Source organism: Nylanderia fulva, unplaced genomic scaffold, assembly GCF_048542155.1.
Source record: "Nylanderia fulva isolate GAGA-0341 unplaced genomic scaffold, ASM4854215v1 Scaffold109, whole genome shotgun sequence".
In the NCBI taxonomy this organism is placed as follows: Eukaryota; Metazoa; Arthropoda; class Insecta; order Hymenoptera; family Formicidae; genus Nylanderia; species Nylanderia fulva.
Genome location: NW_028189291.1, coordinates 183,138 through 197,220, shown reverse-complemented (window position 1 = coordinate 197,220; position 14,083 = coordinate 183,138). Strand labels below are relative to the sequence as shown.

At 38.0% G+C, this 14,083-nt stretch overlaps 1 long non-coding RNA gene across 1 annotated transcript; it reads right to left on the bottom strand.

The window, feature by feature from the left end:
- Positions 1 to 251: 251 nt before the first annotated feature.
- Positions 252 to 13,838, bottom strand: LOC146724993 (uncharacterized). Its single transcript, XR_014925363.1, has 4 exons — positions 13,326 to 13,838; positions 12,900 to 12,932; positions 12,749 to 12,824; positions 252 to 451 (listed from the first exon to the last, which is right to left on the bottom strand). It is a non-coding gene; the product is annotated as an uncharacterized LOC146724993 (long non-coding RNA).
- Between the last annotated feature and the right edge of the window lie 245 nt (positions 13,839 to 14,083).

The window sequence follows — 14,083 nt, the reverse complement described above, 5'->3', positions numbered from 1 at the left end:
ACATGCATCTTGCATGTGTTGTGTACGTGTGATATATGTGTGCGCATGTGTTGTATACGTGTGAATACGTGTATCGATTAAGTCTAGTATAAACTCGATTGCTTCTGCCGTTATTGAGGATTCAAAATATTATAAAGACTCAAATGTCCGACTCGCGTTAAGATATACGGTGTCTCGGCTATGCCCTTACCTGGTCGCGTTACACTACCGTGTCTCTTGATAGGGTTTTTATTTAAATAAAATGAAGAATGTATATATATGTATATTTATTTATGTATATATAATGTATGTATATGCTATTAGGCGTTTCGCCGTCCCCGTCCTCGTCCGCCTTCTCGTCCGCCCCTCCTCGGCCTGTTGCCCCAATAATAATTCGGCGAGGACAGTTTCATGAGGAAGCGCATAAAGCGCTCCTCTTGGACGCGAACTCCGGCGCGTCTTCCTCTGTAAACTGTAATTAAAAAAGAAATTATTTTAGTAATTAGATAATATGGTATATTTAGGTATATCTAGGTATGGTATAAAATAATAAATGTATAATATGTTATAATAAAATGTTATAATAATATAAGGTTAATATTTATATAAAATATATAAATATTTTATTAATTAGAATATATTTAATAACTATTATAAATTTATTATAAATCATTTATTTAATTAATAATTAATTATTTATTAAAATAATAAAATATTTATATATAGAGAAATAGAGTATTAATTATTAATAAATTTTATATATTATATATTAATAATTATTATAATATTTAAGAAAATATTTCTTAATTATTAATTATTTATATATATAAATATATATAATATTTATTTTTTAATCAATATATAATTTAAATGTTTATTAAATTTAATAAACATTTAAATTATATATTGATTAAAAAATAAATGAGTTAGATAAATATGAAAAATTAGTTAATGAGATAGTAAATGTAATATTTATTTTTTAATCAATATATAATTTAAATGTTTATTAAATTTAATAATTAATTGATACTTATCATTATGATAATCTCATTATTCTTTGTGACATGATCTCAACATGAGAAAATTTAATTCTATATTAACACAGATGTTACCGTCAATTTCATCAACTTTAAACTTTCCTGACTGAAATTTGAATGCGAGATAGATAGAGAATCGTACACCGCGTAACGGTTAAAGAAGAAATTAGCAATTATTGCATAACTGTGACGTATCGTTTATGTCAATAACGTAATGAATCTATAATTGTTATATAAAATTGTTATGTAATTTTGGCGTTACTTTATTATATATGTATTTATGTATTATGGTTAATGTAAATGTGTATACTCTAAAAGTTTCGTAAATACTACGTAATTTTAATGACATAATTGTAACGTTATGTTAAATACGTAACGTTTATGTATTTTGGTTAATGTAAATGTATATACTCTAAAAGTTTCGTAAATACTACGTAATTTTAATGACATAATTGTAACGTTATGTTAAATACGTAACATTTATATATTTTGGTTAATGTAAATGTGTATATCCTAAAAGTTTCGTAAATGCTACATAATTCTAATAACTAATTGCAACGTTATATTAAATACGTAACATTATTTTGTTGACATCAATGTATACATTCTGTAAAAACTTTATTATAATCATTACATACAGTATAATAACAAAATTGCGATATTTTTTTTATTTAATGTGACATCGTAATTTCGTTATTATAATTATATATAATAGTTATATAATAAGGTTTTTACAGAATATATACATTGATATCAACAAAATAATATTAATGTTACATATTTAACGTAACGTTACAATTATGTCATTAAAATTACGTAGTATTTACGAAACTTTTAAAGTATACACATTTATATTAACCAAAATATTATAATTATATAATATATAATAGTTATAATAAGGTTTTTTTAGAATATATACATTGATATCAACAAAATAATATTAGTGTTACATATTTAACATAACGTTACAATTATGTCATTAAAATTACGTAGTATTTACGAAACTTTTAGAGTATACACATTTATATTAACCAAAATACATAAATGTTACATAACAAAGTAACACCAAAATTGCATAACAAATTCATTACGTTATTGACATAAATGATACGTCATTGTTTTGTTTCGCCGATCTATAACATAACATATACATATATAGATTATTATGTAATTGTTTCGTAAATGATCCCTTCGTGTTTACTGGGTATCAGAGATGGCAAAATATCAATTAAATTTTTTATAATTGAACAAAGGATATGAACAGATTTAATTAAAATATTTTTAATTGACGATTAATTTTAGAAAGATTAATTAGATTTCGTTACAATGACGATTGATATAAGCTAGATTAATCGAAGATCGTTTAATTAACAATTAATATGATCAAAGTCAATTAAAGATTATTTAATTGACAATTGTAAATTAGCTTGTATTAATTGTTAATCGATCGTTCTCCGATTAATCTCGTTTATATCAATTGTCAATTATGTTGTCATTTATGTATTTTGGTTAATATAAATGTGTATACTCTAAAAGTTTCGTAAATACTACGTAATTTTAATGACATAATTGTAACGTTATGTTAAATATGTAACATTAATATTATTTTGTTGATATCAATGTATATATTCTGTAAAAACCTTATTATAACTATTATATATAATTATAATATTTTGGTTAATATAAATGTGTATACTCTAAAAGTTTCGTAAATACTACGTAATTTCAATGACATAATTGTAACGTTATGTTAAATATGTAACATTAATATTATTTTGTTGATATCAATGTATATATTCTTTAAAAACCTTATTATAACTATTATATATAATTATAATATTTTGGTTAATATAAATGTGTATACTCTAAAAGTTTCGTAAGTACTACGTAATTTTAATGACATAATTGTAACGTTATGTTAAATATGTAACATTAATATTATTTTGTTGATATCAATGTATATATTCTTTAAAAACCTTATTATAACTATTATATAATTATAATAACGAAATTGCGATGTCACATTAAATAAAAAAAATATCGCAATTTTGTTATTATACTGTATGTAATGATGTGCACAACGGATAGCGGGAAAGGACGGTCGGAAGCGAGACGATAGATAGGCACTACACTCGACACACACGTATCGTTAACAAAAAATATATTTCACTATTAACAAAAATTACAATTGTTTTACCGCACATAAATTACCAAAAGATAGCCGAGTCGAATGTATAAGAAATGAATGCAATAAACGAGAGAAAAGCCGGGTCGAAAATAAATTACTGACTGTTCCGCAAGCAACGGTAATTAGACGAGAAAACCGAAAAAGACAAGCGATCTTTTTCGGAAAGTAGAAGCACACTCTATTCGCGACGAGCAATCGGAAAGAGCGCCGCGGTCACGAGAGAGGAGGTTTATATAGGCCCGGATTTCGAGAACCTTCGCGAACATTTTCCCTTGTTCGATCGAGATGTTAAGGGCGAAAGTACGTTTACGATAATTATTTACCTTTTAGCAAGTCATATTTTGTTGTTATTGGCACTTGATTTTCTCTCCTCTCGCGCGACCGCGGTGTTTACGATTAAAGTGAAAGTTAACGCAAGCGCTTCTTTTTTCGCAGGCGCGAGGTATATGTATACTTGTGCGGCCGAGCGCGATTTAAATAATATTAAAGTCTGTCGGTTACAATTTAAGGTTTTATATACGTAATGTGCATGCTGCATGCTTATATTGCATGAATTTGATTGTAATACATTAATGCCCTTCCTTTCAGCTTTCTTTATCCGTTCGATTTCGAACATTCCGCCCGCCTTGCAGTACACCTGCAATATAAGAACCGTAGCGCGAAAGTAAGGGCGCGCGCCTATTCACGCGCTAGCGAGTGACTGGCACGTGGAGCGCACGTGCTCCGACGGAATTTGTCAATAGAATGCAGAGCCGATCAGCTGTTTGTGTCGGGCGTCAGTATAGACGCGTGTCGGTTAAACGTCGCGGAAATTCGGAACAATCTTTAGTGTTCTACCTGTAACAAAGTATGGTGATAACATGAGTGCAACGATATGACGGTGATGTGCAAATGAATGTGAATATCTAATAGCGGAAAGTGTGAAGTTTTTTTTTTTTTTTTTTAATTAGGTTAATCGCTTACGACGTGTAATTTTGATTCGAGTGAAACTTCGGCGCCGTCGGTCAAAAATACTAACTTGCTTACGGGTCGCGTCAAATTGGTATTAGCGGTACGTAGTTCGACCACGCGCACGTGGCCGTCGGATCCCGGGTGCAAGCGCGTGACGCGCGCGAGCGGCCACCTCGTTGGTGGAGTATGCTCGCTTCGAATCAAACACAGCCGACCGATGCAAGCCTCCTGATTGACTCGGGACCATTTTGGCCGATGGGCCAGCGTATGTAAGTACTCGCTGGACCACCGGGACCAAAAATGGTCCCTCATCTGTTGCAGGAGCTGCCAGCGCGATAATCGGGCCGAAGGTTCTCTCTCGAGCGACGGTTCTGGTACGGCGGAGAGAGCGGAACCGATTAGGAAGTGTCCCGGGGTGAGAGCCGCTACGTCCTCAGGATCATCGGACAGGGGCTGCAACGGTCGAGAATTGAGGCAAGCCTCAATCTGTGAGAGCAGCGTCGCCATCTCCTCATAGGTGAGCCGGGCATCACCTATTACTCGTCGCAGATGGTGTTTCATGGACTTCACAGCGGCTTCCCACAAACCGCCGAAGTTAGGTGCCGCCGGTGGATTAAAATGCCACCGGATTTTCTCCTGTGCGGCGAAGGCGGCGATGCGGCGTCCGTCGGCACTGGCAGCAGAGAAGAGAGCGCCTAGCTGCCTGTCAGCACCCACGAAATTGGTTCCGCAGTCGCTGTACAATGAGATACAGATCCCACGCCTGGAGATCAGCCGGCGCGAGGCAGCGATGAAGGCGTCGGCGGAGTAATCCGAGGCTACGTCGAGGTGAACGGCTCTAGAGGCTAAACAGATAAAAACGACAATAAAACCTTTCGATGCCTTGTGTCCGCGACCCTTAGAGGTTCTCATCCAAACCGGTCCGGCGTAGTCGATGCCGGTGTGGAGGAACGGCCTGCTTGGTTTGACCCTTGGCTCCGGGAGGTCGCCCATGAGAGGCTGTGGGATGGCGGCTCGCCATCTTATGCACCTGACGCATCGGCTGATGCGTCTCTTCACCAGCGAGCGACCTCGAGGAACCCAATATTCCTGACGTAAAGAGCACAAGGTCAGCTGCGTCCCGCCGTGTAGAGTCCGCTGGTGGTGGTCATCGATGACGAGGTTAGTGAAGGTAGACTCGCTGGGCAGTATTAGCGGATGAGTGGCATCATACGGCAGGTCAGCGTTGCTGAGGCGCCCGCCGACGCGTAGGAGTCCCTCGCTGTCCAGAAATGGATTTAGTTTCAGCAGGGCGCTTCGCGACGGCAGCGGCGTTCCATGTCGCAACCGTCTAATCTCTTCTTTTAACTTTCCAGCCTGGATCAATCTAACCCAGGAGAGGCGGGCTTCCGTCAGGTCGTCGGCGCTGATTTCGTTCGACTGGCTTTGAGGGTGACGAAGCTGGCGGTGGATCAGCCACCAGCGACGGCACCATGCAGTGATCCGCAGCAGTCTGGTCAGAGAAGAATAGCGCAGCAGCAATTCTGACTCGGGTTCCAGCTCGGCAACGGCGGCGGCGTGGGCCCGGACTCGTCTCTCTGGGAGGTCCTCCGTTGGAATCTCCTCTCCACTGTTTATCCACGGGCTGCTCTCCGTTGCTAACCATTCCGGACCTTGCCACCAGAGCGGGTGGTCAACCAGCTCACCAGGATATAGTCCCCGAGAGGCGCAGTCCGCTGGATTTTCTCGTCCTGGTACGTGATGCCAGTGGGCATCAGGAATCAGCGTTTGTATCTCGCTGACCCTGTTGGCCACATAGGTGGCCCACGTCGATGGATGTCCTCGGATCCAGCCGAGCGTGACTGTGGAATCTGACCACATGTGAAGAGGTGCTCTTTCAGCTCCGATGATCGGCAAGGTGTGGGCGACGAGACGGACCAGAAGAGTCGCTGCAGATAGCTCCAGTCAAGGTAATGATACCTGCTTCAATGGCGCGACCTTGGTTTTGGCAGCTAAGAGAGTCACCTTAGTAATGCCCTTTGTTTTGCTCTTCAGGTAGATCACTGCGGAGTAGGCACGCTCGGAGGCATCGGCGAATCCGTGGATTTCCAACATTGATTCAGTCACACCTCCCAGCCATCGAGGTACGATTACTTTTTCCAGAGCCGGCAGTTCGCTCTGGAATCGTAACCATCTTCTCGCTTCGTCGCAAGGTAGCGGAGCGTCCCAATCCAGACCTAGCAACCAGGTAGACTGGATGAAGATTTTTGCCAATATCGTTGTTGGTGCCAGCCAGCCAAGAGGGTCGAACATCTTCGCTGTCAACGAAAGTACCGACCGTTTGCTGAAGGTCGACAGTGTGATCGCTTTGGTAGCGAATGCGAAGAGATCGTCACGAGGTTGCCATCTTAGACCGAGCGTAGAGTGACTCTCGCCGGGCAGCCACCATCTAGACTCTTGTCGAAGCCGGTCGTCGGGCTCCACTTGGTTCAGTAACAGCGAATGGTTTGCCGACCATTTCTTAAGCGAGAAGCCGCCCGCCCTGCAGATCTCCTTCAGCTGTTGGATCATGACCTCGGCTTCCTCCATGGTCTCCGCGCCTGCCAGGATGTCGTCCATGTAAACGTCGCTCAGCAGGATGAGAGCTCCCTTCGGGTAGCGATGTCCCTCATCCTCGGCAAGTTGGCGCAAAGTACGGATCGCCAGATAAGGAGCACAGGAAAGCCCGTAAGTAACGGTACTTAGCCAGTACTCTTTTACTTCGTCGTTGCTGCTCTCTCTCCATAATATCCTTTGCAGACATTGGTCGTCGGGGTGCACAAGGATTTGTCTGTACATCTTCTCGATGTTAGTCGCGAAGACGTAGCGATGGCGTCGCCAACTCAGTAGGATGTCGGCCAGAGAAGGTAGTAAATTCGGTCCCGTTGCTAGATATCTGTTGAGAGAGTCTCCGTTTGGCAAGGAGCTCGAGCCGTTGAAGACTACCCTCAGCTTTGTGGAGGTGCTGTCAGGACGCAGGACCCCGTGATGCGGTAGATAGCAAGCTCCAGGACGCGTGGTAGTCGAAGGCGGAGCAGGCATCATGTGGCGCAGGTCTAAGTACTGTTGCATGAATTTGACATACATACCTCTGAACTCGCTCTCTCGATCAAATTTCTTCTCTGTATGTTGCAGAGCCCGGCGGGCGGCGCGGATTGTTCCAGAGAGATCCGGTAGAGATTCCGTCGTGGGCAGGCGCACGACGTACCGGCCATCGGCGTTGCGTGTGTGGTACTGACGATAGTGCTCCTCGCACTCCCGCTCGACCTTGGTGAAGAGCTGAGACGGCTGTCGAACCTCTTCCTGCTCCCAAAAGCGACGTACCAAACAGGTGAGGTCTTCCTCCACTTGGCAATGGTGGGAGGACATACGTTGGCAGCGTGTATTATCGTTGATGGCTCCTGAGAGTATCCAGCCTAGCGAAGTTTGCTGTGCCACCGGTTCCTGAGGACCTCCCTTTTTCAGACCCTGGCGGATGATCAATCCGTAGACGTCGGCGCCCAGCAGAAGGTCTACTGGATCAGCGGAATGGAATTCTGGATCGGCTAGCTCTAGGTCCCTGAGATGTGTCCAGGATTGCAGGCTTCGGCGGCATCCTCCGGAGAATAGAGTCAGCTTCGGCAAAATCAAGGCGGAGACGGAGTTGGACGTCTCACCGTTGAGCGCTCGAAAGGTGAGCTTGATCTTGCCCTTGGCGATTCCCGTCCTTTGCTCGCCGAGTCCATAGACGCTGACGGCGGCAGACGTGCGAGGCAGTCGCAGTCGTTGAACCAACCGCTCCGAAACTATGGTCGTCTCTGAGCCCTGGTCGATCAGAGCTCGGGCGGGATGCCATGATCCGTGACGATCGAGGACGCGAACTCGAGCAGTGGCGAGCAGCACAGTGACAGAGGCGAAGGGCTGTCCTTGAGCCACGTGTGATGTCGTAGCGGTCTCGGCGTCGCGGAAGGCGTCGTGCAGAGAAGAGTGGTGCCGACTGCCGCACGTCATACAGGTCTTTTTTGACGCGCACTCAGTCAGCTGGTGGCGCCCCAGGCAGTTAGAACAGAGGTTCTGTTCACGTACAAACTGCATGCGCGCTGTAGCCGTCTTCTCCTTATAGCTGCTGCAAAACATTATGAAGTGGTCCCCCTGGCAACCGGCGCACCGACTTCTGGACCTGTCTTTCGGCTCAGTTTTCTTTACGTGATGGCTTCGAGTTGCTTTGGTGTCGCTGCTGCTGCGGCTGTCGTTCTTCACAGGAAACAGAGCCTCTAAGGTATGCAGCCGTCGCTCTATGAATCCTTCCAATTCGGCGTAGGTAGGCGGGTTGGTGGTGTGGCTGATGACGCTCTCCCATTCGCGACGCGAACGATTATCGAGCAGCTCAACTACAAGGTGAACAAAGAGGTCCTCCGTGCGGTCGATGGGACGATCGATGCTCTTCAGCGAACTTACGGTTGTTTTTACGCCGTGGAAGAGTCGCCCTAGCTCAGCTGCGGATTCGCTCTTCATTTTAGTAAGAGCCAGAAAGTTGTTGAGGTAGTTACGAGTTAACAACCTCTTGTTCTCGTAGAAATTGCTTAACGTCTTCCAGGCGATCTCGTAATTTTCATCCGTCGTACTCAAATTGCGTATTAGCAGTTCCGCATCACCCTTTACACAGAGCTTGAGGTAATGCAGTTTTTCAACAGGTCTGGCTGCCTGGTTCCTGCCGATGAGGAATTGAAAGAGGTCTCGGAAGGACGGCCAGTCTTCGTACTTCCCGGCGAAGGTCGGTGGCTGGATTTTTGGCAGCGCTGTCCGAGGAGCGTAGGTCGTTGGCGCGGCCGAGGTAGAGCTGGCTGCCTGCAGCCGCCGCTGGAGAGCGCTCTTTAGGTCGAGCATGAGGCCCTTATTCTGCAGGTAAGCTTCCTCACCTAATGACGGGATGTCTTGCTTGGCGTAGACATCATGTTTTATCTCTTCCACACGATCGGCTAGCGTATCGTTAATTGCGTCGAACTTTTCCCACAGCTTCTCGAGGTTTTGAAGCCGGGCCTCTACTGCGCCGAGGGTGATGTTGGCCTCGCCGAGCTTCCGCAAGTTGTCGTACGCGCGCGAGATCTTGCCGTATAGTACCGTGGCGGTGGCAATGATCGCCTTTGTTTCTGCCATCTCTCACACTGCCTCTCTTTTCCAGGGGCACTGGTCACCGACACTTAATCACGATCGCTTCCGTGGCACCGGATTAACAGGAGGTTCCGGATAAGTATCCGGCTCGAAGGACCAAAAAATGTGCACAACGGATAGCGGGAAAGGACGGTCGGAAGCGAGACGATAGATAGGCACTACACTCGACACACACGTATCGTTAACAAAAAATATATTTCACTATTAACAAAAATTACAATTGTTTTACCGCACAGAAATTACCAAAAGATAGCCGAGTCGAATGTATAAGAAATGAATGCAATAAACGAGAGAAAAGCCGGGTCGAAAATAAATTACTGACTGTTCCGCAAGCAACGGTAATTAGACGAGAAAACCGAAAAAGACAAGCGATCTTTTTCGGAAAGTAGAAGCACACTCTATTCGCGACGAGCAATCGGAAAGAGCGCCGCGGTCACGAGAGAGGAGGTTTATATAGGCCCGGATTTTGAGAACCTTCGCGAACATTTTCCCTTGTTCGATCGAGATGTTAAGGGCGAAAGTACGTTTACGATAATTATTTACCTTTTAGCAAGTCATATTTTGTTGTTATTGGCACTTGATTTTCTCTCCTCTCGCGCGACCGCGGTGTTTACGATTAAAGTGAAAGTTAACGCAAGCGCTTCTTTTTTCGCAGGCGCGAGGTATATGTATACTTGTGCGGCCGAGCGCGATTTAAATAATATTAAAGTCTGTCGGTTACAATTTAAGGTTTTATATACGTAATGTGCATGCTGCATGCTTATATTGCATGAATTTGATTGTAATACATTAATGCCCTTCCTTTCAGCTTTCTTTATCCGTTCGATTTCGAACAAATGATTATAATAAAGTTTTTACAGAATGTATACATTGATGTCAACAAAATAATGTTACGTATTTAATATAACGTTACAATTAGTTATTAGAATTATGTAGCATTTACGAAACTTTTAGAGTATACACATTTATATTAACCAAAATACATAAACGTTACGTATTTAACATAATGTTACAATTATGTCATTAAAATTACGTAGTATTTACGAAACTTTTAGAGTATACACATTTACATTAATCAAAATACATAAATACATATATAATAAAGTAACGCCAAAATTACATAACAATTTTATGTAACAATTATAGATTCATTACGTTATTGACATAAACGATACGTCACAGTTATGCAATAATTGCTAGTTTCTTCTTTAACCGTTACGCGGTGTACGATTCTCTATCTATCTCGCATTCAAATTTCAGTCAGGAAAGTTTAAAGTTGATGAAATTGACGGTAACATCTGTGTTAATATAGAATTAAATTTTTTCATGTAAGATCATGTTACAAAGAATAATGAGATTATCATAATGACAATTGATATAAACAAAATTAATCGGAGAACGATCGATTAAAAATTAATACAAGCTAATTTAATTAAAAGTTTTTTAATTAACGATTAATATGAGTTAATTTTAATTAAAAGTACTTTAATTGACGATTGAAAAAAACAGATTCAATCGAAGACAATTCAATTGACAATTGATTTGAGCCGAAACAATTAAAAAATATTTAATTGACGATTAAATATATCAAATTTAATGCGAATCTCTTCCATTAATAATTGACTTAAGAAAATCGATATAATTTCTCTATTTCCATTAATTAACAATGTGTAACGATTAATACAATTTAAATTTTAATCGAAGATGTTTGATTGATGATATTAAAATGACTGAATTTAAATAATATATATCTTTCCCTTGGTTCTAGCAAAGTTATTGTACGTAATAGTTACAATATAAATAATAAATAATTTACGTTTTTTAAACCATATTTTTATTGAGAACATTTTCAATTCATTATACATTTTATTATATTTAATTTAATTATATTTAATGTTAATATATATTTCTCGAATTTTTTCTCATTTGTTCTAAAATAATAAATGTATAATATGTTATATTAAAATGTGTTGTACATATATACAATATATATTATAATTCAAAATTATTAATCAATAAATATTGCAGGAAGTTTGGTAATACAACGAAGTGTAACCATACAGTTTCCTTCTGGAGAACGTTTCTGCAATCAACTAGGTAACCATTTCACAATGTTTTTACATATTACATTCAAATTGTGTTTATTTATTATAAATAAATTATTAAAGAGAAATATTGGAAAATATTGAATAACATAATTAGAATACGTTGTATATAAATATTTATATAAATGGTCTTGTTTTAAAATTGTATTATTATTTAAATGCTTAGAATGTATATATTTTGTTATTATGTATTTATTTATATATTTATATTTTTTTTATATTGAAAAGATTCATTTTTCTTTTTCCTTTTTTTAAATTAATAAATTTTATTAAATATTTGTTTGCCAATTAAACAAAAATGTAATCGTACACCAGCAATTACTTTTCAAAATATTATTTTTCTTGTGTGTGAATAGTTTCATATAATATCTGGATTGCAAATATATTGTTATAATAGTTTTGTTGCATATCTATTATGCATATAATTATTTATAATAAATAAACACAATTTGAATGTAATATGTAAAAACATTGTGAAATGGTTACCTAGTTGATTGCAGAAATGTTCTCCAGAAGGAAACTGTATGGTTACACTTCGTTGTATTACCAAACTTCCTGCAATATTTATTGATTAATAATTTTGAATTATAATATATATTGTATATATGTACAACACATTTTATTATAACATATTATACATTTATTATTTTAGAACAAATGAAAAAAAATTCGAGAAGTATATATTAACATTAAATATAATTAAATTAAATATAATAAAATGTATAATGAATTGAAAATGTTCTGAATAAAAATATGGTTTAAAAAACGTAAATTATTTATTATTTATATTGTAACTATTACGTACAATAACTTTGCTAGAACCAAGGAAAAGATATATATTATTTAAATTCAGTCATATTAATATCATCAATCAAACATCTTCGATTAAAATTTAAATTGTATTAATCGTTACATATTGTTAATTAATGGAAATAGAGAAATTATATCGATTTTCTTAAGTCAATCATTAATGGAAGAGATTCGCATTAAATTTGCTATATTTAATCGTCAATTAAATATTTTTTAATTGTTTCTGCTCAAATCAATTGTCAACTGAATTGTCTTCGATTGAATCTGTTTTTTTCAATCGTCAATTAAAAAACTTCTAATTAAAATTAACTCATATTAATCGTTAATTAAAAAACTTTTAATTAAATTAGCTTGTATTAATTGTTAATCGATCGTTCTCCGATTAATTTCGTTTATATCAATTGTCAATTAAATAATCTTGAATTGATTTCGATCATATTAATTGTTAATTAAACGATCTTCGATTAATCTAGCTTATATCAATTTAATTAAATTAAAATATAACTAACCTCTACGATAGTCGGCGGCAACGGGGCCGGCGGCGACGGGCTCGGCGGCGACGTGGTCGGCTTCATTCATCGGTATCTGAAATGTATAAAGAGTATTAGTTTTTTATAATAAAAAATAATAGTATTTTATAATGAAAAATAAAATACTTACATCTCTCTCTGCCATTTCGGTGTTTGAGTACATCTGGAATTATAATAAAATGAAATAAGATCTGGATATTTCGAACACCTGATATAACGAGTCGATGCGCGTAAACAAGTTTTTATGCGCGAACGACAAGAGTAACATTAAAGCACGTCCGAAATATATCTATTGCAAAACTATATGTAAAATCATAATTATAATCACGGAACCAATAAATAAGATGCGAATATCTCAAAAATTCACGAAAAGATCCCGAAAAGTTCATAAAAATGACAATGTTCCGTCGCTTAATGCTAGTCGTTCTCGCGAAATAAATTATTAATAATAAACGAACTTAATTGCTGACTACTAATTAAGTGATTCTACATTTTATTAAAGACGATGATGATGTTAGAACGATAGTTTACAGAATTTTATATGTATATGACTTACCGAAGTTAGTTGCTGAGATGTCAGTCTTCTCACGGCCACAAACTGATTAGACCGCAGGCTGCGCGACAGGGGTGCGTAATCGTGCGGCTTGTATTTAGAATGATATGCTCGATGCCACGCGTTTCACACGTGTTGTTCTTGGCCGCGTGTTCATATCATCGATGTTTTCGACAATTTTCGGTGCGACGAAATAATCGCTGCTTTAATCAGGTAATGATTTTATAATTTGTGAATATGTTGATGAAGTTAATGTGTAAAGTTATAAGATAATTAATTCTTTACATATTTGGATTATAATTAAATATTAATTTTATAATAGTACAGACACACACACACACACACACACACTCTCACGCGCGCTTATGTCCGTGTGTTGATACGTATATCTATATTCTTTAATTAATATTTAAATTTATATTGTACATATGCAGAATATATATGCAGGATATCACAGAATTAGTAGTAAACCTGTTAATGGAAGATTCTTGAGATAATTGGGAGACGATTTTGCTTCTAACTATATTGATATATAAATTTATAAACTATAGTTTTTTTTCAAAAATTTTGATTTTTCTCAATATTTTATATACCAAATTTTTGAAACAAGATCGACGAAAAATTAATATTTTATGAGATACTTACGTTCATGCAAAATAATGTGTTAAAGACGTAAAATATCCTGTTAAATATTCTCTTTGTGATTATCTTATTCTTACAACTTATTGTTTTAATAATTATATTTCACTTTTACGCGATAT